Below are 26,587 nucleotides of genomic sequence, written 5' to 3' on the forward strand. Positions count from 1 at the left end.
TATATGGTATATTCTATTTGGTAATACGGTAGTTTTATGGTATGGGTATATGTATACGGTAGTTTATATGGTATATACGGTAGGTGGTAGTGCGGTAGTTATAATGGTAGATAGGTATAGTGTATATGGTATACGGTATGTGGTATACGGTAGTTATATGTATATGGTGTTTACGTATGTGTTATTATGTATGCGTATATGTGGTATACGGTATGGTGTATTACGTAATGTGGTATACGGTTATTGTATATGGTATATGGAATACGGTATGTGGTATACGGTAGTTATGTGGTATACGGTATGTGGTATACGGTATGTGGTACACGGTATGTGGTATATGGTATATGGTATACGGTATGTGGTATACGGTAGTTATATGGTATACGGTATGTGGTATATGGTATATGGTATACGGTATGTGGTATACGGTAGTTATATGGTATACGGTATGTGGTATACGGTAGTTATGTGCGGTTTTAGGTGTGTATACGGTAGTTATATGTTTGCGGTATGGTGGTAGTCCCGGTAGTTTATGTTACGGTATTATTTGATATGGTATATGGTATGTGGTATACGGTAGTTATATGGTATGTGTTATGTGGTATATCGGTAGTTATATGGTATAGTGTATCAGTATGTGTAATGGTATTTGGTATACGGTATGTGGTATGTGGTATACGGTATGTGGTATTGTGTATGCCGGTAATTATATGGTATACGGTATGGTTTGGTGTTATATGGTATACGGTATATGGTATGCGGTATGTGGTATACGGTATGTGGTGTGCGGTAGTTATATGGTATACGGTATGTGGTATATGGTATGTGGTATATGGTATGTGGTATACGGTAGTTATATGGTATACGGTATGTGGTATACGGTAGTTATATGGTATTGGTATGTGGTATATGGTATACGGTATACGGTGTGTGGTATATGGTATGTGGTATACGGTAGTTATATGGTATACGGTATGTGGTATACGGTAGTTATATGGTATACGGTATGTGGTATACGGTAGTTATATGGTATACGGTATGTGGTATACGGTAGTTATATGGTATACGGTATATGGTATGCGGTATGTGGTATACGGTAGTTATATGGTATATGGTATACGGTATGTGGTATACGGTAGTTATATGGTATGCGGTATGTGGTATACGGTAGTTATATGGTATATGGTATATGGTATACGGTATGTTGTATACGGTAGTTATATGGTTTGCGGTATGTGGTGTGCGGTAGTTATATGGTATGCGGTATGTGGTATACGGTATATGGTATACGGTATACGATATACAGTATACGGTATACGGTATATTGTATATGGTATATGGTATACGTTATATTGCTTATGGTATGTGGTATACGGTATATGGTATACGTTATATTGTATACGTTATATTGTATATGGTATACGGTATACAGTATAAGGCATACGGCATACGGTATACATTATATTGTATATGGTATACGGTATATGGTATACGTTATATTGTATACGTTATATTGTATATGGTATACGGTATATGGTATACGTTATATTGCATATGGTATATGGTATGCGGTATACGTTATATTGTATATGGTATACAGTATACGGTATACGTTATTTTGTATATGGTATACGGTATACGGTATACGTTATATTGTATATGGTATACGGTATATGGTATACGTTATATTGTATATGGTATACGGTATACGTTATATTGTATATGGTATACGGTATACAGTATACGGCATACGGTATACGTTATATTGTATATGGTATACGGTAGTTATATGGTATATGGTATACGGTATGTGGTAGTTATATGGTATGCGGTATGTGGTATACGGTAGTTATATGGTATATGGTATATGGTATACGGTATGTGGTATACGGTAGTTATATGGTATATGGTATGTGGTATACGGTATGTGGTATACGGCAGTTATATGGTATATGGTATATGGTATACGGTATGTGGTATACAGTAGTTATATGGTATGCGGTATGTGGTATACGGTAGTTATATGGTGTGTGGTATACGGTATGTGGTATACGGTAGTTATATGGTATGTGGTATATGGTATACGGTATGTGGTATACAGTAGTTATATGGTATGCGGTATGTGGTATACGGTAGTTATATGGTACATGGTATGTGGTATACGGTAGTTATATGGTTTGTGGTATATGGTATACGGTATGTGGTATACGGTAGTTATATGGTATGCGGTATGTGGTATACGGTAGTTATATGGTATGCGGTATGTGGTATACGGTAGTTATATGGTATACGGTATGTGGTATACGGTAGTTATATGGTTTGCGGTATGTGGTGTGCGGTAGTTATATGGTATACGGTATGTGGTATACGGTAGTTATATGGTATATGGTATGCGGTATGTGGTATGCGGTAGTTATATGGTATATGGTATATGGTATGCGGTATGTGGTATACGGTAGTTATATGGTTTGCGGTATGTGGTGTGCGGTAGTTATATGGTATACGGTATGTGGTATACGGTAGTTATATGGTATATGGTATGCGGTATGTGGTATACGGTAGTTATATGGTATATGGTATGCGGTATGTGGTATACGGTAGTTATATGGTTTGCGGTATGTGGTGTGCGGTAGTTATATGGTATACGGTATGTGGTATACGGTAGTTATATGTATATGGTATGCGGTATGTGGTATACGGTAGTTATATGGTATATGGTATACGGTATGTGGTATACGGTAGTTATATGGTATGCGGTATGTGGTATACGGTAGTTATATGGTATGCGGTATGTGGTATACGGTAGTTATATGGTATATGGTATACGGTAGTTATATGGTATATGGTATGTGGTATACGGTAGTTATATGGTATACGGTATGTGTTATACGGTAGTTATATGGTATATGGTAGTTATATGGTATGTGGTATATGGTATACGGTAGTTATATGGTATGCGATATGTGGTATACGGTAGTTATATGGTATATGGTATGTGTTATACGGTAGTTATATGGTATATGGTATATGGTATATGGTAGTTATATGGTATGTGGTATGTGGTATACGGTAGTTATATGGTATGCGGTATGTGGTATACGGTAGTTATATGGTATACGGTATGTGGTATACGGTATGTGGTATACGGTAGTTATATGGTATGCGGTATGTGGTGTGCGGTAGTTATATGGTTTGTGGTATATGGTATGTGGTATACGGTAGTTATATGGTTTGTGGTATATGGTATACGGTATGTGGTATACGGTAGTTATATGGTATACGGTATGTGGTATACGGTAGTTATATGGTATGTGGTATGTGGTGTGCGGTAGTTATATGGTATATGGTATACGGTATGTGGTATACGGTAGTTATATGGTATGTGGTATGTGTTATACGGTAGTTATATGGTAGTTATATGGTATACGGTATGTGGTATACGGTAGTTATATGGTATGTGGTATACGGTAGTTATATGGTATACGGTAGTTATATGGTATATGGTATATGGTATGTGGTATACGGTAGTTATATGGTATGCGGTATATGGTATACGGTAGTTATATGGTATACGGTATGTGGTGTGCGGTAGTTATATGGTATACGGTAGTTATATGGTATATGGTATATGGTAGTTATATGGTATACGGTATGTGGTATACGGTAGTTATATGGTATATGGTATACGGTAGTTATGTGGTATATGGTATGTGGTATACGGTAGTTATATGGTATGCGGTATGTGGTATACGGTATGTGGTATACGGTAGGTGGTATACGGTAGGTGGTATACGGTATGTGGTATATGGTATATGGAATACGGTATGTGGTATACGGTAGTTATATGGTATACGGTATGTGGTATACGGTATGTGGTATACGGTATGTGGTACACGGTATGTGGTATATGGTATACGGTATGTGGTATACGGTAGTTATATGGTATACGGTATGTGGTATATGGTATATGGTATACGGTAGTTATATGGTATACGGTATGTGGTATACGGTAGTTATATGGTATGCGGTATGTGGTATACGGTAGTTATATGGTTTGCGGTATGTGGTATACGGTAGTTATATGGTATACGGTATGTGGTATATGGTATATGGTATATGGTATGTGGTATACGGTAGTTATATGGTATGCGGTATGTGGTATACGGTAGTTATATGGTATATGGTATGCAGTATGTGGTATATGGTATGTGGTATACGGTATGTGGTATGTGGTATGTGGTATACGGTATGTGGTATGTGGTATACGGTAGTTATATGGTATACGGTATATGGTATATGGTAGTTATATGGTATACGGTATATGGTATGCGGTATGTGGTATACGGTATGTGGTGTGCGGTAGTTATACGGTATGTGGTATATGGTATGTGGTATATGGTATGTGGTATACGGTAGTTATATGGTATACGGTATGTGGTATACGGTAGTTATATGGTATATGATATGTGGTATATGGTATACGGTATACGGTGTGTGGTATATGGTATGTGGTATACGGTAGTTATATGGTATACGGTATGTGGTATACGGTAGTTATATGGTATACGGTATGTGTTATACGGTAGTTATATGGTATACGGTATATGGTATGCGGTATGTGGTATACGGTAGTTATATGGTATATGGTATACGGTATGTGGTATACGGTAGTTATATGGTATGTGGTATGTGGTATACGGTAGTTATATGGTATATGGTATATGGTATACGGTAGTTATATGGTATATGGTATATGGTATACGGTATGTGGTATGCGGTAGTTATATGGTATACGGTATGTGGTATACGGTAGTTATATGGTATATGGTATATGGTACACGGTATGTGGTATACGGTATGTGGTATACGGTAGTTATATGGTATACGGTATGTGGTATACGGTAGTTATATGGTATACGGTATGTGGTATACGGTATGTGGTGTGCGGTAGTTATATGGTATACGGTATGTGGTATACGGTATGTGGTATACGGTAGTTATATGGTATATGGTATATGGTATACGGTATGTGGTGTGCGGTAGTTATATGGTATACGGTATGTGGTATACGGTAGTTATATGGTTTGCGGTATGTGGTATACGGTATATGGTATACGGTATACGATATACAGTATACGGTATATTGTATATGGTATACGGTATATGGTATACGTTATATTGTATACGGTATATGGTATACGTTATATTGTATACGGTATATGGTATACGTTATATTGTATACGTTATATTGTATACGGCATATGGTATACGTTATATTGTATACGGTATATGGTATACGTTATATTGTATACGTTATATGGTATACATTATATTGTATACGGTATATGGTATACGTTATATTGCTTATGTTATGTGGTATACGGTATACGTTATATTGTATATGGTATACGGTATACAGTATACGGCATACGGTATACATTATATTGTATATGGTATACGGTATACGGTATATGGTATACGTTATATTGTATACGTTATATTGTATATGGTATACGGTATATGGTATACGTTATATTGCATATGGTATATGGTATGCGGTATACGTTATATTGTATATGGTATACGGTATACGGTATACGTTATTTTGTATATGGTATACGGTATACGGTATACGTTATATTGTATATGGTATACGGTATATGGTATACGTTATATTGTATATGGTATACGGTATACGTTATATTGTATATTATATACGTTATATGGTATAGTATAGTGCATCGTTTCCCAAACTCGGTCCTTTGGACCCCAATGGGAACACGTTTCAGCTTTTGCCATAACACCACACCGATTAGTGGGTTATTTTAACCAGCTGTGTAGTTTGGCCATAACACTACACCGCTGATTCAAATGATCGAAGCTTGACGATTAGTGGGTTATTTTAACCAGCTGTGTAGTTTGGCCATAACACTACACCGCTGATTCAAATGATCGAAGCTTGACGATTAGTGGGTTATTTTAACCAGCTGTGTGGTGTTAGGACAACTATCAACACGTGCCCTTGGGCTCTCGAGGACCCAGTTTGGGAAACGCTGGTATATTGTCACTGGGTCATGTAGTGAGCTGTACGGAGAGGAATTACATGCCGCCATGAGATTTATTACGTAAGGACTGGTAACACACGCACGCACGCACGCACGCACGCACGCACGCACACACACACACACCACACCACACACACACACACACACACACACACACACACACCACACCACACCCACCAACACCAAACACAACAAACACCACACACACAACCAACACACAAACCTTCCTTCCTTCCTTCCTTCCTTCCTTCCTTCCTTCCTTCCTTCCTTCCTTCCTTCCTTCCTTCCTACCTACCTACTCTTATTAATTTACGTAGACCCTCACACGCACGTCTCTCTGTGTCTCATTATGACGCCTTAAAGAATTTACAACCCAAATCTGTTCCCAGGGCTGCAGTGACCATCTGACAGGGAGACCGAATACAGGGCCATATTGATGGCTCAGAGAACGGGGAATAAAGGGCCAGAATGATGGCTCAGAGAACAGGGACTAAAGGGCCAGATTGATGGCTCAGAGAACGGGGAATAAAGGGCCAGAATGATGGCTCAGAGAACAGGGAATAAAGGGCCAGATTGATGGCTCAGAGAACGGGGAATAAAGGGCCAGAATGATGGCTCAGAGAACGGGGAATAAAGGGCCAGAATGATGGCTCAGAGAACAGGGAATAAAGGGCCAGATTGATGGCTCAGAGAACAGGGAATAAAGGGCCAGATTGATGGCTCAGAGAACAGGGAATAAAGGGCCAGATTGATGGCTCAGAGAACAGGGAATAAAGGGCCAGATTGATGGCTCAGAGAACAGGGACTAAAGGGCCAGATTGATGGCTCAGAGAACAGGGACTAAAGGGCCATATTGATGGCTCAGAGAACAGGGAATAAAGGGCCAGATTGATGGCTCAGAGAACAGGGACTAAAGGCCAGATTGATGGCTCAGAGAACAGGGAATAAAGGGCCAGATTGATGGCTCAGAGAACAGGGACTAAAGGCCAGATTGATGGCTCAGAGAACAGGGAATAAAGGGCCAGATTGATGGCTCAGAGAACAGGGACTAAAGGGCCAGATTGATGGCTCAGAGAACAGGGAATAAAGGGCCAGATTGATGGCTCAGAGAACGGAATAAAGGCAGATTGATGGCTAGCAGAAACAGGGATAAAGGGCCAGATTGATGGCTCAGAGAACAGGGAATAAGGCCAGATTGATGGCTCAGAGAACAGGGAATAAAGGGCCGTGATGGCTCAGAGAACAGGGAATAAAGGCCAGATTGATGGCTCAGAGAACAGGAATAAAGGGCCAGATTGATGGCTCAGAGAACAGGGAATAAAGGGCCAGATTGATGGCTCAGAGAACAGGGAATAAAGGGCCAGATTGATGGCTCAGAGAACAGGGAATACAGGGCCAGATTGATGGCTCAGAGAACAGGGACTAAAGGGCCAGATTGATGGCTCAGAGAACAGGGAATAAAGGGCCAGATTGATGGCTCAGAGAACAGGGACTAAAGGGCCAGATTGATGGCTCAGAAAACAGGGAATAAAGGCCAGATTGAAATCCATGTTAATCTAAGCCGTTGGGGGGGGGGGGGGGGAATTTCAGGACCACTTTAACATCTCGTTCCAAAATGATGGGCATTAATATGGAGTTGGTTTCCCCTTTGCTGCTATAACAGCCTCCACTTTTCTGGGAAGGCTTTTCAATAGATTTATTTATATTTATTTATTTATCTTTTATTTCACCTTTATTTAACCAGGTAGGCTAGTTGAGAACAAGTTCTCATTTACAACTGGACATGTTGGTACTATGCATTGGTGCAGGTAGCGTTCTCCTGGCATCCGCCAAACCCAGATTCGTCCGTCGGACTGTAAGATGGTAAAGAGTGATTCACCACTCCAGAGAACTCGTTTCCACTGCTCCGGAGTCCAATGGCGGTGGGCTTTACACCACTCCAGCCGCTTGGCATTGCACATGGTGATCTTAGGCTTGTGTGCAGGGCAGAAATATGACGAACTGACTTGTTCGAAAGGTGACTTCCTATGGCGGTGTCATGTTGAAAGTCACTGAGCTCTTCAGTAAGGCCATTCTACTGCCAATGTTTGTCTATGGAGATTGAATGGCTGTGTGCTCGATTTTATACACCTATCAGCAAGGTGTGGCTGAAAAAGCCGAATCCACTAATTGGAAGGGTGTCCACATACTTTTGGATATATATATATATATATATATTTAATATTAATATATATATATATAATATATATATATATATGTGTGGTGTGTTAACTGTATGTATGTTTATACCATGCTATGTGTCTCTGCTTCAGATGACCTGTCAGACCAGAGTTCGGGACGGGACACCCCTGCCAGCGGCTCCTCTCGCCAGGGAGTGGGGGAAGCGACGAAGGAGAGCAAAGACAAGAAGAAGAAGGCCAAAGACAAGACGAAAGAGAAGCAGCACAAAGGGAAAGGAAAGTAGAAGATAACAGAAGCTGTGGACGAGTCAGACGAGAAGACGAAAATGAAAGGATTTGGATTGCTGAGGTAAGAGAGTAGCCATTTCCAACTATGTCAATTGATGTCTTAGTTAAGGGCTGACATGTCCATTGATGTCTTAGATAAGGGCTGACATGTCCATTGATGTCTTAGTGAAGGGCTGACATGTCCATTGATGTCTTAGATAAGGGCTGACATGTCCATTGATGTCTTAGTGAAGGGCTGACATGTCCATTGATGTCTTAGATAAGGGCTGACATGTCCATTGATGTCTTAGTTAAGGGCTGACATGTCCATTGATGTCTTAGATAAGGGCTGACATGTCATTGATGTCTTAGTGAAGGGCTGACATGTCCATTGATGTCTTAGATAAGGGCTGACATGTCCATTGATGTCTTAGTGAAGGGCTGACATGTCCATTGATGTCTTAGATAAGGGCTGACATGTCCATTGATGTCTTAGATAGGCTGACATGTCCATTGATGTCTTAGTTAAGGGCTGACATGTCCATTGATGTCTTAGATAAGGGCTGACATGTCCATTGATGTCTTAGTTAAGGGCTGACATGTCCATTGATGTCTTAGATAAGGGCTGACATGTCCATTGATGTCTTAGTTAAGGGCTGACATGTCCATTGATGTCTTAGTTAAGGGCTGACATGTCCATTGATGTCTTAGATAAGGGCTGACATGTCCATTGATGTCTTAGATAAGGGCTGACATGTCCATTGATGTCTTAGTTAAGGGCTGACATGTCCATTGATGTCTTAGTTAAGGGCTGACATGTCCATTGATGTCTAGATAAGGGCTGACATGTCCATTGATGTCTTAGATAAGGGCTGACATGTCCATTGATGTCTTAGTTAAGCTGACATGTCCATTGATGTCTTAGATAAGGGCTGACATGTCCATTGATGTCTTAGTTAAGGCTGACATCATTGATCTTAGATAGGGCTGACATGTCCATTGATGTCTTAGTTAAGGGCTGACATGTCCATTGATGTCTTAGATAAGGGCTGACATGCCATTGATGTTTAGTGAAGGGCTGACATGTCCATTGATGTCTTAGTTAAGGGCTGACATGTCCATTGATGTCTTAGATAAGGGCTGACATGTCCATTGATGTCTTAGTTAAGGGCTGACATGTCCATTGATGTCTTAGTGAAGAACTGACATGTCCATTGATGTCTTAGTGAAGAACTGACATGTCCATTGATGTCTTAGTGAAGGGCTGACATGTCCATTGATGTCTTAGTGAAGAACTGACATGTCCATTGATGTCTTAGTGAAGAACTGACATGTCCATTGATGTCTTAGTGAAGGGCTGACATGTCCATTGATGTCTTAGTGAAGAACTGACATGTCCATTGATGTCTTAGTGAAGGGCTGACATGTCCATTGATGTTTTAGTTAAGGGCTGACATGTCCATTGATGTCTTAGTTAAGGGCTGACATGTCCATTGATGTCTTATTTTAAGGGCTGACATGTCCATTGATGTCTTAGTTAAGGGCTGACATGTCCATTGATGTCTTAGTGAAGGGCTGACATGTCCATTGATGTCTTAGTTAAGGGCTGACATGTCCATTGATGTCTTAGATAAGGGCTGACATGTCCATTGATGTCTTAGTTAAGGGCTGACATGTCCATTGATGTCAAGTTAAGGGCTGACATGTCCATTGATGTCTTAGTTAGGGCTGACATGTCCATTGATGTCTTAGTTAAGGGCTGACATTGTCCATTGATGTCTTGATAAGGGCTGACATGTCCATTGATGTCTTAGTTAAGGGCTGACATGTCCATTGATGTCTTAGTTAAGGGCTGACATGTCCATTGATGTCTTAGATAAGGGCTGACATGTCCATTGATGTCTTAGTTAAGGCTGACATGTCCATTGATGTCTTAGTTAAGGGCTGACATGTCCATTGATGTCTTAGTTAAGGCTGACATGTCCATTGATGTCTTAGATAAGGGCTGACATGTCCATTGATGTCTTAGTGAAGGGCTGACATGTCCATTGATGTCTTAGTTAAGGGCTGACATGTCCATTGATGTCTTAGATAAGGGCTGACATGTCCATTGATGTCTTAGTTAAGGGCTGACATGTCCATTGATGTCTTAGTGAAGAACTGACATGTCCATTGATGTCTTAGTGAAGAACTGACATGTCCTTTGATGTCTTGTGAAAACTGACATGTCCATTGATGTCTTAGTGAAGGGCTGACATGTCCATTGTGTCTTAGTGAAGAACTGACATGTCCATTGATGTCTTAGTGAAGAACTGACATGTCCATTGATGTCTTAGTGAAGGGCTGACATGTCCATTGATGTCTTAGTGAAGAACTGACATGTCCATTGATGTCTTAGTGAAGAACTGACATGTCCATTGATGTCTTAGTGAAGGGCTGACATGTCCATTGATGTTTTAGTTAAGGGCTGACATGTCCATTGATGTCTTAGTTAAGGGCTGACATGTCCATTGATGTCTTAGTTAAGGGCTGACATGTCCATTGATGTCTTAGTTAAGGGCTGACATGTCCATTGATGTCTTAGTGAAGGGCTGACATGTCCATTGATGTCTTAGTTAAGGGCTGACATGTCCATTGATGTCTTAGTAGGGCTGACATGTCCATTGATGTCTTAGTTAAGGGCTGACATGTCCATTGATGTCTTAGTTAAGGGCTGACATGTCCATTGATGTCTTAGTGAAGAACTGACATGTCCATTGATGTCTTAGTGAAGGGCTGACATGTCCATTGATGTCTTAGTTAAGGGCTGACATGTCCATTGATGTCTTAGTGAAGGGCTGACATGTCCATTGATGTCTTAGTTAAGGGTGACATGTCCATTGATGTCTTAGTTAAGGGCTGACATGTCCATTGATGTCTTAGTTAAGGGCTGACATGTCCCATTGATGTCTTAGTGAAGAACTGACATGTCCATTGATGTCTTAGTGAAGAACTGACATGTCCATTGATGTCTTAGTTAAGGGCTGACATGTCCATTGATGTCTTAGTGAAGAACTGACATGTCCATTGATGTCTTAGTGAAGGGCTGACATGTCCATTGATGTCTTAGTGAAGGGCTGACATGTCCATTGATGTCCATGTGTGTAGAAGCTTCCTCGGTACATCTGGTTGTTCCTCAGTACATCTGATGGTTCCTCAGTACATCTGATGGTTCCTCAGTACATCTGATGGTTCCTAAGTACATCTGATGGTTCCTCAGTACATCTGGTTGTTCCTCAGTACATCTGATGGTTCCTCAGTACATCTGGTTGTTCCTCAGTACATCTGGCTGTTCCTCAGTACATCTGGTGGTTCCTCAGTACATCTGATGGTTCCTCAGTACATCTGGTTGTTCCTCAGTAGATCTGGTTGTTCCTCAGTAGATCATGTGTTTCCTCAGTACATCATGTGTTTCCTCAGTACATCTGGTTGTTCCTCAGTAGATCTGGTTGTTCCCCAGTACATCTGGCTGTTCCTCAGTACAACTGATGGTTCCTCCGTACATCTGATGGTTCCTCAGTACATCTGATGGTTCCTCAGTACATCTGGTTGTTCCTCAGTACATCTGGTTGTTCCTCAGTACATCTGGTGGTTCCTCAGTACATCTGGTTGTTCCTCAGTAGATCTGGTTGTTCCCCAGTACATCTGGCTGTTCCTCAGTACAACTGATGGTTCCTCCGTACATCTGATGGTTCCTCAGTACATCTGATGGTTCCTCAGTACATCTGGTTGTTCCTCAGTACATCTGGTTGTTCCTCAGTACATCTGGTTGTTCCTCAGTACATCTGGTGGTTCCTCAGTACATCTGGTTGTTCCTCAGTACATCTGATGGTTCCTCAGTACATCTGGTTGTTCCTCAGTACATCTGGTTGTTCCTCAGTACATCTGGTTGTTCCTCAGTACATCTGGTGGTTCCTCAGTACATCTGATGGTTCCTCAGTACATCTGGCTGTTCCTCAGTACATCTGGTTGTTCCTCAGTACATCTGGTTGTTCCTCAGTAGATCATGTGTTTCCTTAGTACATCATGTGTTTCCTCAGTACATCTGGTGTTTCCTCAGTACATCTGGTTGTTCCTCAGTACATCTGGTTGTTCCTCAGTACATCTGGTTGTTCCTCAGTACATCTGGTTGTTCCTCAGTACATCTGATGGTTCCTCAGTACATCTGATGGTTCCTCAGTACATCTGATGGTTCCTCAGTACATCTGGCTGTTCCTCAGTACATCTGGTTGTTCCTCAGTAGATCATGTGTTTCCTCAGTACATCTGGTGTTTCCTCAGTACATCTGGTTGTTCCTCAGTACATCTGGTTGTTCCTCAGTACATCTGATGGTTCCTCAGTAGATCTGGTTGTTCCTGGGTACGTCTGGTTGTTCCTCGGTACGTCTGGTTGTTCGTATAGCAAGTGTTAAATATACGGCAACTGATGAAAGAAGATGTATTTTGATCTCAATGGGACTTCCTGGTTAGATAAAGGGACTTGGTTAAATAAAGGAACTTCCTGGTTCAATAAAATGTATGTCCAGGGATGTAGACTGTAGAACCTTGTCCAAGGATGTAGACTGTAGAACCTTGTCCAGGGATGTGGACTGTAGAACCTTGTCCAAGGATGTAGACTGTAGAACCTTGTCCAGGGATGTAGACTGGAGAACCTTGTCCAGGGATGTAGACTGGAGAACCTTGTCCAGGGATGTAGACTGGAGAACCTTGTCCAGGGATGTAGACTGGAGAACCTTGTCCAGGGATGTAGACTGGAGAACCTTGTCCAGGGATGTAGACTGGAGAACCTTGTCCAGGGATGTAGACTGGAGAACCTTGTCCAGGGATGTAGACTGGAGAACCTTGTCCAGGGATGTAGACTGGAGAACCTTGTCCAGGGATGTGGACTGGAGAACCTTGTCCAGGGATGTGGACTGGAGAACCTTGTCCAGGGATGTAAACTGGAGAACCTTGTCCAGGGATGTAGACTGGAGAACCTTGTCCAGGGATGTAGACTGGAGAACCTTGTCCAGGGATGTAGACTGGAGAACCTTGTCCAGGGATGTGGACTGGAGAACCTTGTCCAGGGATGTAGACTGGAGAACCTTGTCCAGGGATGTAGACTGGAGAACCTTGTCCAGGGATGTAGACTGGAGAACCTTGTCCAGGGATGTGGACTGGAGAACCTTGTCCAGGGATGTGGACTGGAGAACCTTGTCCAGGGATGTAGACTGGAGAACCTTGTCCAGGGATGTAGACTGGAGAACCTTGTCCAGGGATGTAGACTGGAGAACCTTGTCCAGGGATGTAGACTGGAGAACCTTGTCCAGGGATGTAGACTGGAGAACCTTGTCCAGGAATGTAGACTGGAGAACCTTGTCCAGGGATGTGGACTGGAGAACCTTGTCCAGGGATGTGGACTGGAGAACCTTGTCCAGGGATGTAGACTGGAGAACCTTGTCCAGGGATGTAGACTGGAGAACCTTGTCCAGGGATGCAGACTGGAGAACCTTGTCCAGGGATGCAGACCGGAGAACCTTGTCCAGGGATGTAGACTGGAGAACCTTGTCCAGGGATGTAGACTGGAGAACCTTGTCCAGGGATGTAGACTGGAGAACCTTGTCCAGGGATGTAGACTGGAGAGCCTTGTCCAGGGATGTAGACTGGAGAACCTTGTCCAGGGATCTGGACTGTAGAACCTTGTCCAGGGATGTAGACTGGAGAACCTTGTCCAGGGATGTAGACTGGAGAACCTTGTCCAGGGATGTAGACTGGAGAACCTTGTCCAGGGATGTAGACTGGGGAGCCTTGTCCAGGGATGTAGACTGGAGAACCTTGTACAGGGATGTAAACTGGAGAACCTTGTCCAGGGATGTAGACTGGAGAACCTTGTTCAGGGATATAGACTGGAGAACCTTTTACTACTACATTTGTTTGTTGCTATAGCTACATTAGCTGGTGATTAGATGTAGGGCAGTTGATGTTGTCCTGATCCAAGACCTGTTTTCAATGACCATAGGAGTTCACAAGACAGCACAAACAGATCTTGGACCAGGCTAGGTAATGACCATAGGAGTTCAAAAGACAGCACAAACAGATCTGGGACCAGGCTAGGTAATGACCATAGGAGTTCACAGACAGATCTGGGACCAGGCGATGCTGATGTTGATTAAAATAAAAGTGAAATCCGGGTTCTTCTGAGCATTGTGGTCATGGGATGTAAATAGTGTGAGGGGATGAAGCTAAGTCATGCCCTGGGCATGTACCCAGTCCTCGATGGGATGAGGCTAAGTCATGCCCTGGGCATGTACCCAGTCATCGATGGGATGAAGCTAAGTCATGCCCTGGGCATGTACCCAGTCATCGACGGGATGAAGCTAAGTCATGCCCTGGGCATGTACCCAGTCCTCGACGGGATGAGGCTAAGTCATGCCCTGGGCATGTACCCAGTCCTCGATGGGATGAGGCTAAGTCATGCCCTGGGCATGTACCCAGTCCTCTCCTCTACAGATGACCAGAGAGGGTTGTGTTCTTGTGTCAGAGCCAGGACTGAAGCAGACTGTGGCCGGTGTTAAATGGTGCGCGCAGTGTGTGTGTGTGTGTGTGTGTGTGTGTGTGTGTGTGTGTGTGTGTGTGTGTGTGTGTGTGTGTGTGTGTGTGTGTGTGTGTGTGTGTGTGTGTGTGTGTGTGTGTGTGTGTGTGTGTGTGTATGTTGACGGGCTTTAAGCAGTACAGGCACCAGGCCTCTCTCCATATGGCCCGGTCTTCTCTGTGTCACTGTGCCAGTCAGCACTATATGGTGTTGGTGACAGGACTTGGATGTGTCACACGCACGCACACCCCCACACACACCCCCACAGACAGACAGACAGGCAGGCAGAGACAGACAGACAGACAGACAGACAGACAGACAGACAGACAGACAGACAGACAGACAGACAGACAGACAGACAGACAGACAGACAGACAGGCAGACAGGCAGGCAGGCAGAGACAGACAGAGTTGATTATTTGAATCAGATGAGTAGTGCTAGGGCAACAACCAAACTGTGCACCCTTTGGGGGCCCCGGGACCCAGTTTGGGAAACGCTGATGTAGAGCGTGATTGTTTCTTCGAATCAGCGCCTGGGACAGATACCCAATCAGGATCCACCTGCCCAACCAATTAACGTTTTTATTAGGCTAATTTGGCTGCAGCTGTGCTGCTGGGCAGGACAGGCATGAAGCTGTGTTGGGCAGGACGGCATGAAGCTCTGTTGGGCAGGACAGGCATGAAGCTCTGTTGGGCAGGACGGCATGAAGCTATGTTGGGCAGGACAGGCATGAAGCTCTGTTGGGCAGGACAGGCATGAAGCTCTGTTGGGCAGGACAGGCATGAAGCTCTGTTGGGCAGGACAGGCATGAAGCTCTGTTGGGCAGGACAGGCATGAAGCTCTGCTGGGCAGGACAGGCATGAAGCTCTGTTGGGCAGGACGGCATGAAGCTCTGTTGGGCAGAACGGCATGAAGCTGTGGGAGAGTTAGCACCGGCTGTAGCTGGGTCTGCTGGAGAGAGGAGAGGGAGAAAGACAGAGGAAGGAGAGGATAAATAGAGGAAGGAGAGGAGAGATAGAGGTGAGGAGAGGAGAGACAGAGGAAGGAGAGGAGAGGAGAGAGGAGAGGAGAGACAGAAGAAGGAGAGGAGAGACAGAAGCAGGAGAGGAGAGACAGAAGCAGGAGAGGAGAGACAGAAGAAGGAGAGGATAGGAGAGAGGAGAGGAGAGACAGAAGGAGAGGAGAGACAGAAGAAGGAGAGGAGAGACAGAAGAAGGAGAGGATAGGAGAGAGAAGAAGGAGAGGATAGGAGAGAGAAGAAGGAGAAGAGAGACAGAAGAAGGGGAGGAGAGACAGAAGAAGGAGAGGAGAGACAGAAGAAGGGGAGGAGAGACAGAAGAAGGAGAGGAGAGACAGAAGAAGGAGAGGAGAGACAGAATAAGGGGAGGAGAGACAGAAGAAGGGGAGGAGAGACAGAAGAAGGAGAGGAGAGACAGAAGAAGGAGAGGAGAGACAGGAAGGGGAGGAGAGACAGAAGAAGGGGAGGAGAGACGGAGGAAGGAGAGGAGAGTCAGAAGAAGGGGAGGAGAGACAGAAGAAGGAGAGGAGAGACAGAAGAAGGAGAGGAGAGACAGAAGAAGGAGAGGAGAGACAGAAGAAGGAGAGGAGAGACAGAAGAAGGGGAGGAGAGACGGAGGAAGGAGAGGAGAGTCAGAAGAAGGGGAGGAGAGACGGAGGAGAGACAGAGGAATGAGAGGAGAGACGAGAGGAAGGAGAGGAGAGACAGAGGAAGGAGAGGAGAGACAGAAGAAGGAGAGGAGCTACAGAGGAAGGAGAGGAGAGACAGGAAGGGAAGGAGAGGAGAGACAGAATTAGGAGAGGAGAGACAGAATTAGGAGAGGAGAGACAGAAGAAGGAGAGGAGAGACGGAGGAAGGAGAGGAGAGTCAGAAGAAGGGGAGGAGAGACGGATGAGAGACAGAGGAACGAGAGGAGAGACGAGAGGAAGGAGAGGAGAGACGAGAGGAAGGAGAGGAGAGACAGAGGAAGGAGAGGAGAGACAGAAGAAGGAGAGGAGAGACAGAGGAAGGAGAGGAGAGACTGGAAGGGAAGGAGAGGAAAGACAGAGGAAAGAGAGGAGAGACAGGAAGGGAAGGAGAGTAGAGGCAGAGGAAGGAGAGGAGAGACAGAAGAAGGAGAGGAGAGACAGGAAGGGAAGGAGAGGAGAAACAGAAAGGGAAGGAGAGGAGAGACAGAGGAAGGAGAGGAGAGACAGAAGAAGGAGAGGAGAGACAGGAAGGGAAGGAGAGGAGAGGCAGAGGAAGGAGAGGAGAGTCAGGAAGGGAAGGAGATGAGAGGAGAGACAGAGGAAGGAGAGGAGAGACTAGAGGAAGGAGAGGAGAGACAGAAGAAGGAGAGGAGAGACAGGAAGGAAAGGAGAGGAGAGGAGAGACAGGAAGGGGAGGAGTGGAGAGGAGAGACAGAGGAAGGAGAGGAGAGACAGGAAGGGAAGGAGAGGAGAGACAGAGGAAGGAGAGGAGAGTCAGGAAGGGAAGGAGATGAGAGGAGAGACAGAGGAAGGAGATGAGAGGAGAGACAGAGGAAGGAGAGGAGAGACTAGAGGAAGGAGAGGAGAGACAGGAGGAGAGACAGAGGAAGGAGAGGAGAGGCAGAGGAAGGAGAGGAGAGACAGAGGAATTGAGGAGAGGAGAGACAGAGGAAGGAGAGGAGAGGAGAGACAGAGGAAGGAGAGGCGATACAGAGGAAGGAGAGGAGAGACAAGAAGGGAAGAAGAGGAGAGACAGGAAGGGAAGGAGAGGAGTGGAGAGACAGGAAGGCGAGGAGAGACAGAGGAAGGAGAGGAGAGGAGAGACAGAGGAAGGCGAGGAGAGACAGGAAGGGAAGGAGAGGAGAGACAGGAAGGGAAGGAGAGGAGAGACAGGGAGGGAAGGAGATACAGAGGAAGGAGGGGAGAGACAGAGGAAGGAGAGGAGAGACTGGAAGGAGAGGAGAGACAGGAAAGGAAGGAGAGACAGAGGAAGGAGGGGAGAGACAGAGGAAGGAGAGGAGAGACAGGAAAGGAAGGAGAGGAGAGACAGGAAGGGAAGGAGAGACAGAGGAAGGAGAGGAGAGACAGAGGAAGGAGAGGAGAGACAGAGGAAGGAGAGGAGAGACAGAGGAAGGAGAGGAGAGACAGAGGAAGGAAAGGAGAGACAGGAAAGGAAGGAGAGGAGGGACATAGGACGGAGAGGAGAGACAGGAAAGGAAGGAGAGGAGAAGTAAAGAGACATTCGGTGAGACTTTACAGACAGATAAAGATTCATTGATGCAAATGGCAGTTAATTTTTTTGACATTTTTGTTTTTAGTTCCTGTAAAACTTTCTAACTATGTTCCCTCTCAGGGTCCCACTGTGGTTGCTAGTTAATCCCTTTGAGCGAGGCTGGCCGTGTCCGTTTGGCTGCCTGCCTGGTCCAGCCCTCTCCTCCTGGTTCTCCCTGGGGTCTCTGGGAAAGAGTTAGGGAGCGTTCTTCTGTAGATCCCACGCTGGCTGTCTGGACCCCCTCATTACAATATGAAGTATTGTTCTGTATAGATACGGCTTTATTACCCAACCCTGACTGTGGGTGACGGGCCTGAAAAGAGAAATGTCTGAGAAAAGCATTTATTTTTTATTTTTATTGTAGAGGTAATTAAGGGTAGATGGAGAGAAGGGCGAGAGGGAGGGAGGGAAGCAGCAGGGATTAGGGAGGAGATCTGGATTCGTTTTGGAGATGCTACTGTCATGTCTACTGCCATCGTTTGAAATGCTCCAGTTTAGTGTTCTGTTCCAGACGATCGTCAAGAGAGTGAGAGATAATGAGGCAGCCGCTCTTTTCTCACAACACGTAGGTCTCCACTGTGTTTTACTGTAGTAGTGACCTGACCCGCTGACCCCGTGCTCTCTGTTCCTGTGTTTCTCTAATGAAACTAGTGTCCATACCAGGTTCAGATTAGTATCTGATCAGCCTCAGAATATATATTGTAACGACCCTGGGTTTATAAGCGCGGAAATCGACTCTGCCACACGAGCATGCTTTTGGGACACAGTCGATAGCGAGCCGGACTTCGGGCTAGAAGGTCGAGGGTTCGAGACCCGCCCCCTGCTGTTTCATTACATTATATATATATACAGTACCAGTCAAAAGTTTGGACACCTACTCATTCCAAGGTTTTTCTTTATTTTTTTACTATTTTCTATGTTGTAGATTAATAGATAATACGTCAAAACTATGAAATAACACATATGGAATCATGTAGTATACAAATTGTATATTTGAGATTCTTCAAAGTAGCCACCCTTTGCCTCGATGACAGCTTTGCACACTCTTGGCATTCTCTCAACCAGCTTCATGAGGTAGTCACCTGGAATGCATTTCAATTAACAGGTGTGCCTTGTTGAAAGATCATTTGCAGAATTTCTTTCCTTCTTTTAATGCGTTTGAGCCAATCAGTTGTGTTGTGACAAGGTAGGGGTGGTATACAGAAGATAGCCCTATTTGGTAAAAGACCAAGTCCATATTATGGCAAGAACAGCTCAAATAAGCAAAGAGAAACGACAGTCCATCATTACTTTAAGACATGAAGGTCTCTCTCTCTCCCGTTCTCTCGCTCTCCCTTTTTCTCTTTCTCCTTCTCTCTTTATTATCTGGGAAGAAACCATGTCTGTCTGATGATTGTCTCTCTTTATACACCCTCACGCTTCTCTCTGCCTCTCTCCCTCTGGTCTATTTGGCTCCTAATGTTACTGAAATCACCTAGTTAGTAGTTAACCCCTCCACTGGCTGGATGAGATACTGCTGGGACTGTCCTCACCAAGGTGACAAAGTGAGGTTCTTCTTGATGACTGACTGGGTCAGACAGTGGAGCTGACAGAGATGGTGTTCTGACAGAGATGGTGTTGTTCTGACAGAGATGATGGTGTTCTGACAGAGATGGTGGTGTTCTGACAGAGATGGTGTTGTTCTGACAGAGATGGTGGTGTTCTGACAGAGATGGTGGTGTTCTGACAGAGATGGTGGTGTTCTGACAGAGATGGTGCTCTGACAGATATGGTGGTGTTCTGACAGAGATGGTGGTGTTCTGACAGAGATGGTGGTGTTCTGACAGAGATGGTGGTGTTCTGGCAGAGATGGTGGTGTTCTGACAGAGATGGTGTTGTTCTGACAGAGATGGTGGTGTTCTGACAGAGATGATGGTGTTCTGACAGAGATGGTGGTGTTCTGACAGAGATGGTGGTGTTCTGACAGAGATGGTGGTGTTCTGACAGAGATGGTGTTGTTCTGACAGAGATGATGGTGTTCTGACAGAGATGGTGGTGTTCTGACAGAGATGGTGGTGTTCTGACAGAGATGGTGTTGTTCTGACAGAGATGATGGTGTTCTGACAGAGATGATGGTGTTCTGACAGAGATGGTGTTCTGACAGAGATGGTGGTGTTCTGACAGAGATGATGGTTTTCTGACAGAAATGGTGGTGTTCTGACAGAGATTATGTTTTTCTGACAGAAATGGTGTTCTGACAGAGATGATGGTGTTCTGACAGAGATGGTGGTGTTCTGACAGAGATGGTGGTTTTCTGACAGAAATGGTGTTCTGACAGAGTAACTCCAGGAAAGAGTAGCAGAAGCCCAGCTGGCGGAGCAGGACAATTAGGATGTTTTACATCTACCTAACAGATGGAAGGCTGTTACACCCTGCCAACTCTACCTTAAACACAGTGAGAGCGAGAGAGAGTGACAGAAAGAGAGAGAGAGAGAGAGAGAGAGAGAGAGAGAGGGAGAGAAAGGGGGAGAGGCAGAGAGAGAGAGAGAGAGGGAGAGAAAGGGGGAGAGACAGAGAGAGAGAGAGAGAGAGAGAGAGAGAGAAAGGGGTAGAGACAGAGAGAGGTGGAGGTGGAGAGTGACAGAGAGACAGAGAGAGAGGTAGAGAGAGAGAGAGAGGTAGAGAGAGAGAGAGGTAGAGAGAGAGAGAGAGAAAGAGGTAGAGAGAAAGGGAGAGAGAGAGGGAGACAGAGAGAGAGAGAGAGAGAGAGAGAGAGAGAGAGAGAGAGAGAGAGAGAAAGGGAGAGAGAGAGAGAGACAGAGAGAGAGAGAGAGAGAGAGGGGGAGAGAAAGGGGGAGAGAGAGAGAGAGAGAGAGAGAGAGAGAGAGAGAGAGAGAGAGAGAGAGAGAGAGAGAGAGAGAGAGAGAGAGGGGGGGGTACAGTAACTGAGGATGTGTGATAAAGAAATTGTTTCCAAGTTGAAAGTTGTTAGATATTCGTTCCGTCTTGTTACCTTTAATAGCATCTGTAGTTCACTAAAACAGTTGAATCCACAAAATAGGCCCATGACTTTAAATATACAAACAAGAAAGCCTTGTCAGATGCTAGAATACGAAACACTTCCAGACTTTTTCCTTTTGCGACAGACTCATTTAGAAGTGTTCCAAATGGCACCCTTTTCCCTATTTAGTGCACTGCTTTTGGACCAGGGCCCATATGGTTTTGGTTAAAAGTAGTGCACTATATAGGGAATAAGATGTCATTTGGGACACAGATAGTTTATCTGGACCATAATGCCCCTGAAAACGATGTTATTATTTCAAGTTTCAATATTACATAATTACCATCATTATCAAGGACTTCTACTAAATTGTAGTGATTAAATGCTTATTTTCTCTATCTGAGGCTAAACGCGGAAAGTCAAAGTACATATCTAGGGTTTGCGTTCCAAACGGCAGCCTATTCTCTACGTAAGGACACTACTTTTTGACTAGACCCCTATGTTAGGTCGTGGTCAAAAGTAGTATCTTAAATAGGGCGTAGTGTTCCATTTGGGATGCCGCCTTCCATTAGTAAAATAATTATCGTACATGGAAAGAGGTTATCGTTGTAAAGTTCTTTGTGTTTTTTCTTTGTCATGCAGTAAATCATGTCTTGGGGAAAAAAACTTCAATGGGCAAAAATAACAAATAAACAAATAAAAAGTCCAGAAACATACAAATTTGTCCTTAAAAAATAAAAATAAACATGGCAGGCCGGGCGCCTGCAGGCTGAACTCGTTTGTCAGGTGAACGGTGTTTCCTCCGACACACTGGGGAAGATGGCTTCCGGGTTAAGCGGTCGGGAGTTAATTAAGAAGCGCGGTTTGGCGGGTCATGTTTCGGTGGACGCCTGACACGACCTTCGCCTCCCGAGCCCGGTGGGGAGTTGCAGCGATGAGACAAGATTGAAATTGGGGAGAAAAAGAGGTAAAAATGTTTTTTATAAAAATATATAACATTTTAAAATGCCTTGAGAGTGTAAGAGAGTACGAGTGTGTTGTTCTGTTGTGTTCTGAGGGATGGGTTCTGTTGTGTTCTGGGGGATGGGTTCTGTTGTGTTCTGAGGGATGGGTTCTGTTGTGTTCTGAGGGATGGGTTCTGTTGTGTTCTGGGGGATGGGTTCTGTTGTGTTCTGGGGGATGGGTTCTGTTGTGTTCTGGGGGATGGGTTCTGTTGTGTTCTGGGGGATTGTTTCTGAAGGATGGGTTCTGTTGTGTTCTGAGGGATGGGTTCTGTTGTGTTCTGAGGGATGGGTTCTGTTGTGTTCTGGGGGATGGGTTCTGTTGTGTTCTGGGGGATGGGTTCTGTTGTGTTCTGAAGGATGGGTTCTGTTGTGTTCTGAGGGATGGGTTCTGTTGTGTTCTGAGGGATGGGTTGTGTTTTGAGGGATGGGTTCTGTTGTGTTCTGAGGGATGGGTTCTGTTGTGTTCTGAGGGATGGGTTCTGTTGTGTTCTGAGGGATGGGTTCTGTTGTGTTCTGAGGGATGGGTTCTGTTGTGTTCTGAGGGATGGGTTCTGTTGTGTTCTGAGGGATGGGTTCTGTTGTGTTCTGAGGGATGGGTTGTGTTTTGAGGGATGGGTTCTGTTGTGTTCTGAGGGATGGGTTCTGTTGTGTTCTGGGGGATGGGTTCTGTTGTGTTCTGGGGGATGGGTTCTGTTGTGTTCTGGGGGATGGGTTCTGTTGTGTTCTGAAGGATGGGTTCTGTTGTGTTCTGAGGGATGGGTTCTGTTGTGTTCTGAGGGATGGGTTCTGTTGTGTTCTGGGGGATGGGTTCTGTTGTGTTCTGGGGGATGGGTTCTGTTGTGTTCTGAAGGATGGGTTCTGTTGTGTTCTGAGGGATGGGTTCTGTTGTGTTCTGAGGGATGGGTTGTGTTTTGAGGGATGGGTTCTGTTGTGTTCTGAGGGATGGGTTCTGTTGTGTTCTGAGGGATGGGTTCTGTTGTGTTCTGAGGGATGGGTTCTGTTGTGTTCTGAGGGATGGGTTCTGTTGTGTTCTGAAGGATGGGTTCTGTTGTGTTCTGAGGGATGGGTTCTGTTGTGTTCTGAGGGATGGGTTGTGTTTTGAGGGATGGGTTCTGTTGTGTTCTGAGGGATGGGTTCTGTTGTGTTCTGAGGGATGGGTTCTGTTGTGTTCTGAGGGACGGGTTCTGTTGTGTTCTGAAGGATGGGTTCTGTTGTGTTCTGAGGGATGGGTTCTGTTGTGTTTTGAGGGATGGGTTCTGTTGTGTTCTGAGGGATGGGTTCTGTTGTGTTCTGAGGGACGGGTTCTGTTGTGTTCTGAGGGACGGGTTCTGTTGTGTTCTGAGGGATGGGTTGTGTTGTATTCTGAGGGATGGGTTCTGTTGTGTTCTGAGGGATGGGTTGTGTTTTGAGGGATGGGTTCTGTTGTGTTCTGAGGGATGGGTTCTGTTGTGTTCTGAGGGATGGGTTCTGTTGTGTTCTGAGGGATGGGTTCTGTTGTGTTCTGAGGGATGGGTTCTGTTGTGTTCTGAGGGATGGGTTCTGTTGTGTTCTGAGGGATGGGTTCTGTTGTGTTCTGAGGGATGGGTTCTGTTGTGTTCTGAGGGATGGGTTGTGTTTTGAGGGATGGGTTCTGTTGTGTTCTGAGGGATGGGTTCTGTTGTGTTCTGGGGGATGGGTTCTGTTGTGTTCTGGGGGATGGGTTCTGTTGTGTTCTGGGGGATGGGTTCTGTTGTGTTCTGAAGGATGGGTTCTGTTGTGTTCTGAGGGATGGGTTCTGTTGTGTTCTGAGGGATGGGTTCTGTTGTGTTCTGGGGGATGGGTTCTGTTGTGTTCTGGGGGATGGGTTCTGTTGTGTTCTGAAGGATGGGTTGTGTTGTGTTCTGAGGGATGGGTTCTGTTGTGTTCTGAGGGATGGGTTGTGTTTTGAGGGATGGGTTCTGTTGTGTTCTGAGGGATGGGTTCTGTTGTGTTCTGAGGGATGGGTTCTGTTGTGTTCTGAGGGATGGGTTCTGTTGTGTTCTGAGGGATGGGTTCTGTTGTGTTCTGAGGGATGGGTTCTGTTGTGTTCTGAGGGATGGGTTCTGTTGTGTTCTGAGGGATGGGTTGTGTTTTGAGGGATGGGTTCTGTTGTGTTCTGAGGGATGGGTTCTGTTGTGTTCTGAGGGATGGGTTCTGTTGTGTTCTGAGGGACGGGTTCTGTTGTGTTCTGAAGGATGGGTTCTGTTGTGTTCTGAGGGATGGGTTCTGTTGTGTTTTGAGGGATGGGTTCTGTTGTGTTCTGAGGGATGGGTTCTGTTTTGTTCCTAATGTTGTCCTAAAAGACTATTCTAGATGAAAGATGGTTTACTCTGCCAGAACAGCTCTCTCGGAAAGACAGGCAGGGGAGCCCCTCCTGTAGAAAGCATACACTAGGACAGTCACAACACACCATAGGACAGTCACAACACACCATAGGACAGTCACAACACACCATAGGACAGTCACATCACAGCATAGGACAGTCACATCACACCATAGGACAGTCACAACACACCATAGGACAGTCACATCACACCATAGGACAGTCACATCACACCACAGGACAGTCACATCACACCACAGGACAGTCACATCACACCACAGGACAGTCACAACACACCACAGGACAGTCACAACACACCATAGGACAGTCACAACACACCATAGGACAGTCACATCACACCATAGGACAGTCACATCACACCATAGGACAGTCACAACACACCATAGGACAGTCACAACACACCATAGGACAGTCACATCACACCACAGGACAGTCACAACACACCATAGGACAGTCACATCACACCATAGGACAGTCACATCACACCATAGGACAGTCACAACACACCACAGGACAGTCACAACACACCACAGGACAGTCACAACACACCATAGGACAGTCACAACACACCATAGGACAGTCACAACACACCACAGGACAGTCACAACACACCATAGGACAGTCACATCACAGCATAGGACAGTCACATCACAGCATAGGACAGTCACAACACACCATAGGACAGTCACATCACAGCATAGGACAGTCACAACACACCACAGGACAGTCACAACACACCATAGGACAGTCACAAAACACCATAGGACAGTCACAACACACCATAGGACAGTCACAACACACCATAGGACAGTCACAACACACCACAGGACAGTCACATCACACCATAGGACAGTCACATCACACCATAGGACAGTCACAACACACCATAGGACAGTCACAACACACCATAGGACAGTCACATCACACCATAGGACAGTCACATCACACCATAGGACAGTCACATCACACCATAGGACAGTCACATCACACCATAGGACAGTCACATCACACCATAGGACAGTCACAACACACCATAGGACAGTCACAACACACCACAGGACAGTCACAACACACCACAGGACAGTCACATCACACCACAGGACAGTCACATCACACCATAGGACAGTCACAACACACCATAGGACAGTCACATCACAGCATAGGACAGTCACATCACACCATAGGACAGTCACAACACACCACAGGACAGTCACAACACACCATAGGACAGTCACATCACACCATAGGACAGTCACAACACACCATAGGACAGTCACAACACACCATAGGACAGTCACATCACACCATAGGACAGTCACAACACACCATAGGACAGTCACAACACACCACAGGACAGTCACATCACACCATAGGACAGTCACAACACACCATAGGACAGTCACAACACACCATAGGACAGTCACATCACAGCATAGGACAGTCACAACACACCATAGGACAGTCACAACACACCATAGGACAGTCACATCACACCATAGGACAGTCACAACACACCACAGGACAGTCACAACACACCATAGGACAGTCACATCACACCATAGGACAGTCACATCACACCATAGGACAGTCACATCACACCATAGGACAGTCACAACACACCATAGGACAGTCACAACACACCATAGGACAGTCACATCACACCATAGGACAGTCACAACACACCATAGGACAGTCACATCACACCATAGGACAGTCACAACACACCACAGGACAGTCACATCACACCACAGGACAGTCACAACACACCATAGGACAGTCACATCACACCACAGGACAGTCACAACACACCATAGGACAGTCACATCACACCATAGGACAGTCACATCACACCATAGGACAG

Source organism: Salvelinus namaycush, chromosome 19, assembly GCF_016432855.1.
Source record: "Salvelinus namaycush isolate Seneca chromosome 19, SaNama_1.0, whole genome shotgun sequence".
Taxonomy (NCBI): Eukaryota; Metazoa; Chordata; class Actinopteri; order Salmoniformes; family Salmonidae; genus Salvelinus; species Salvelinus namaycush.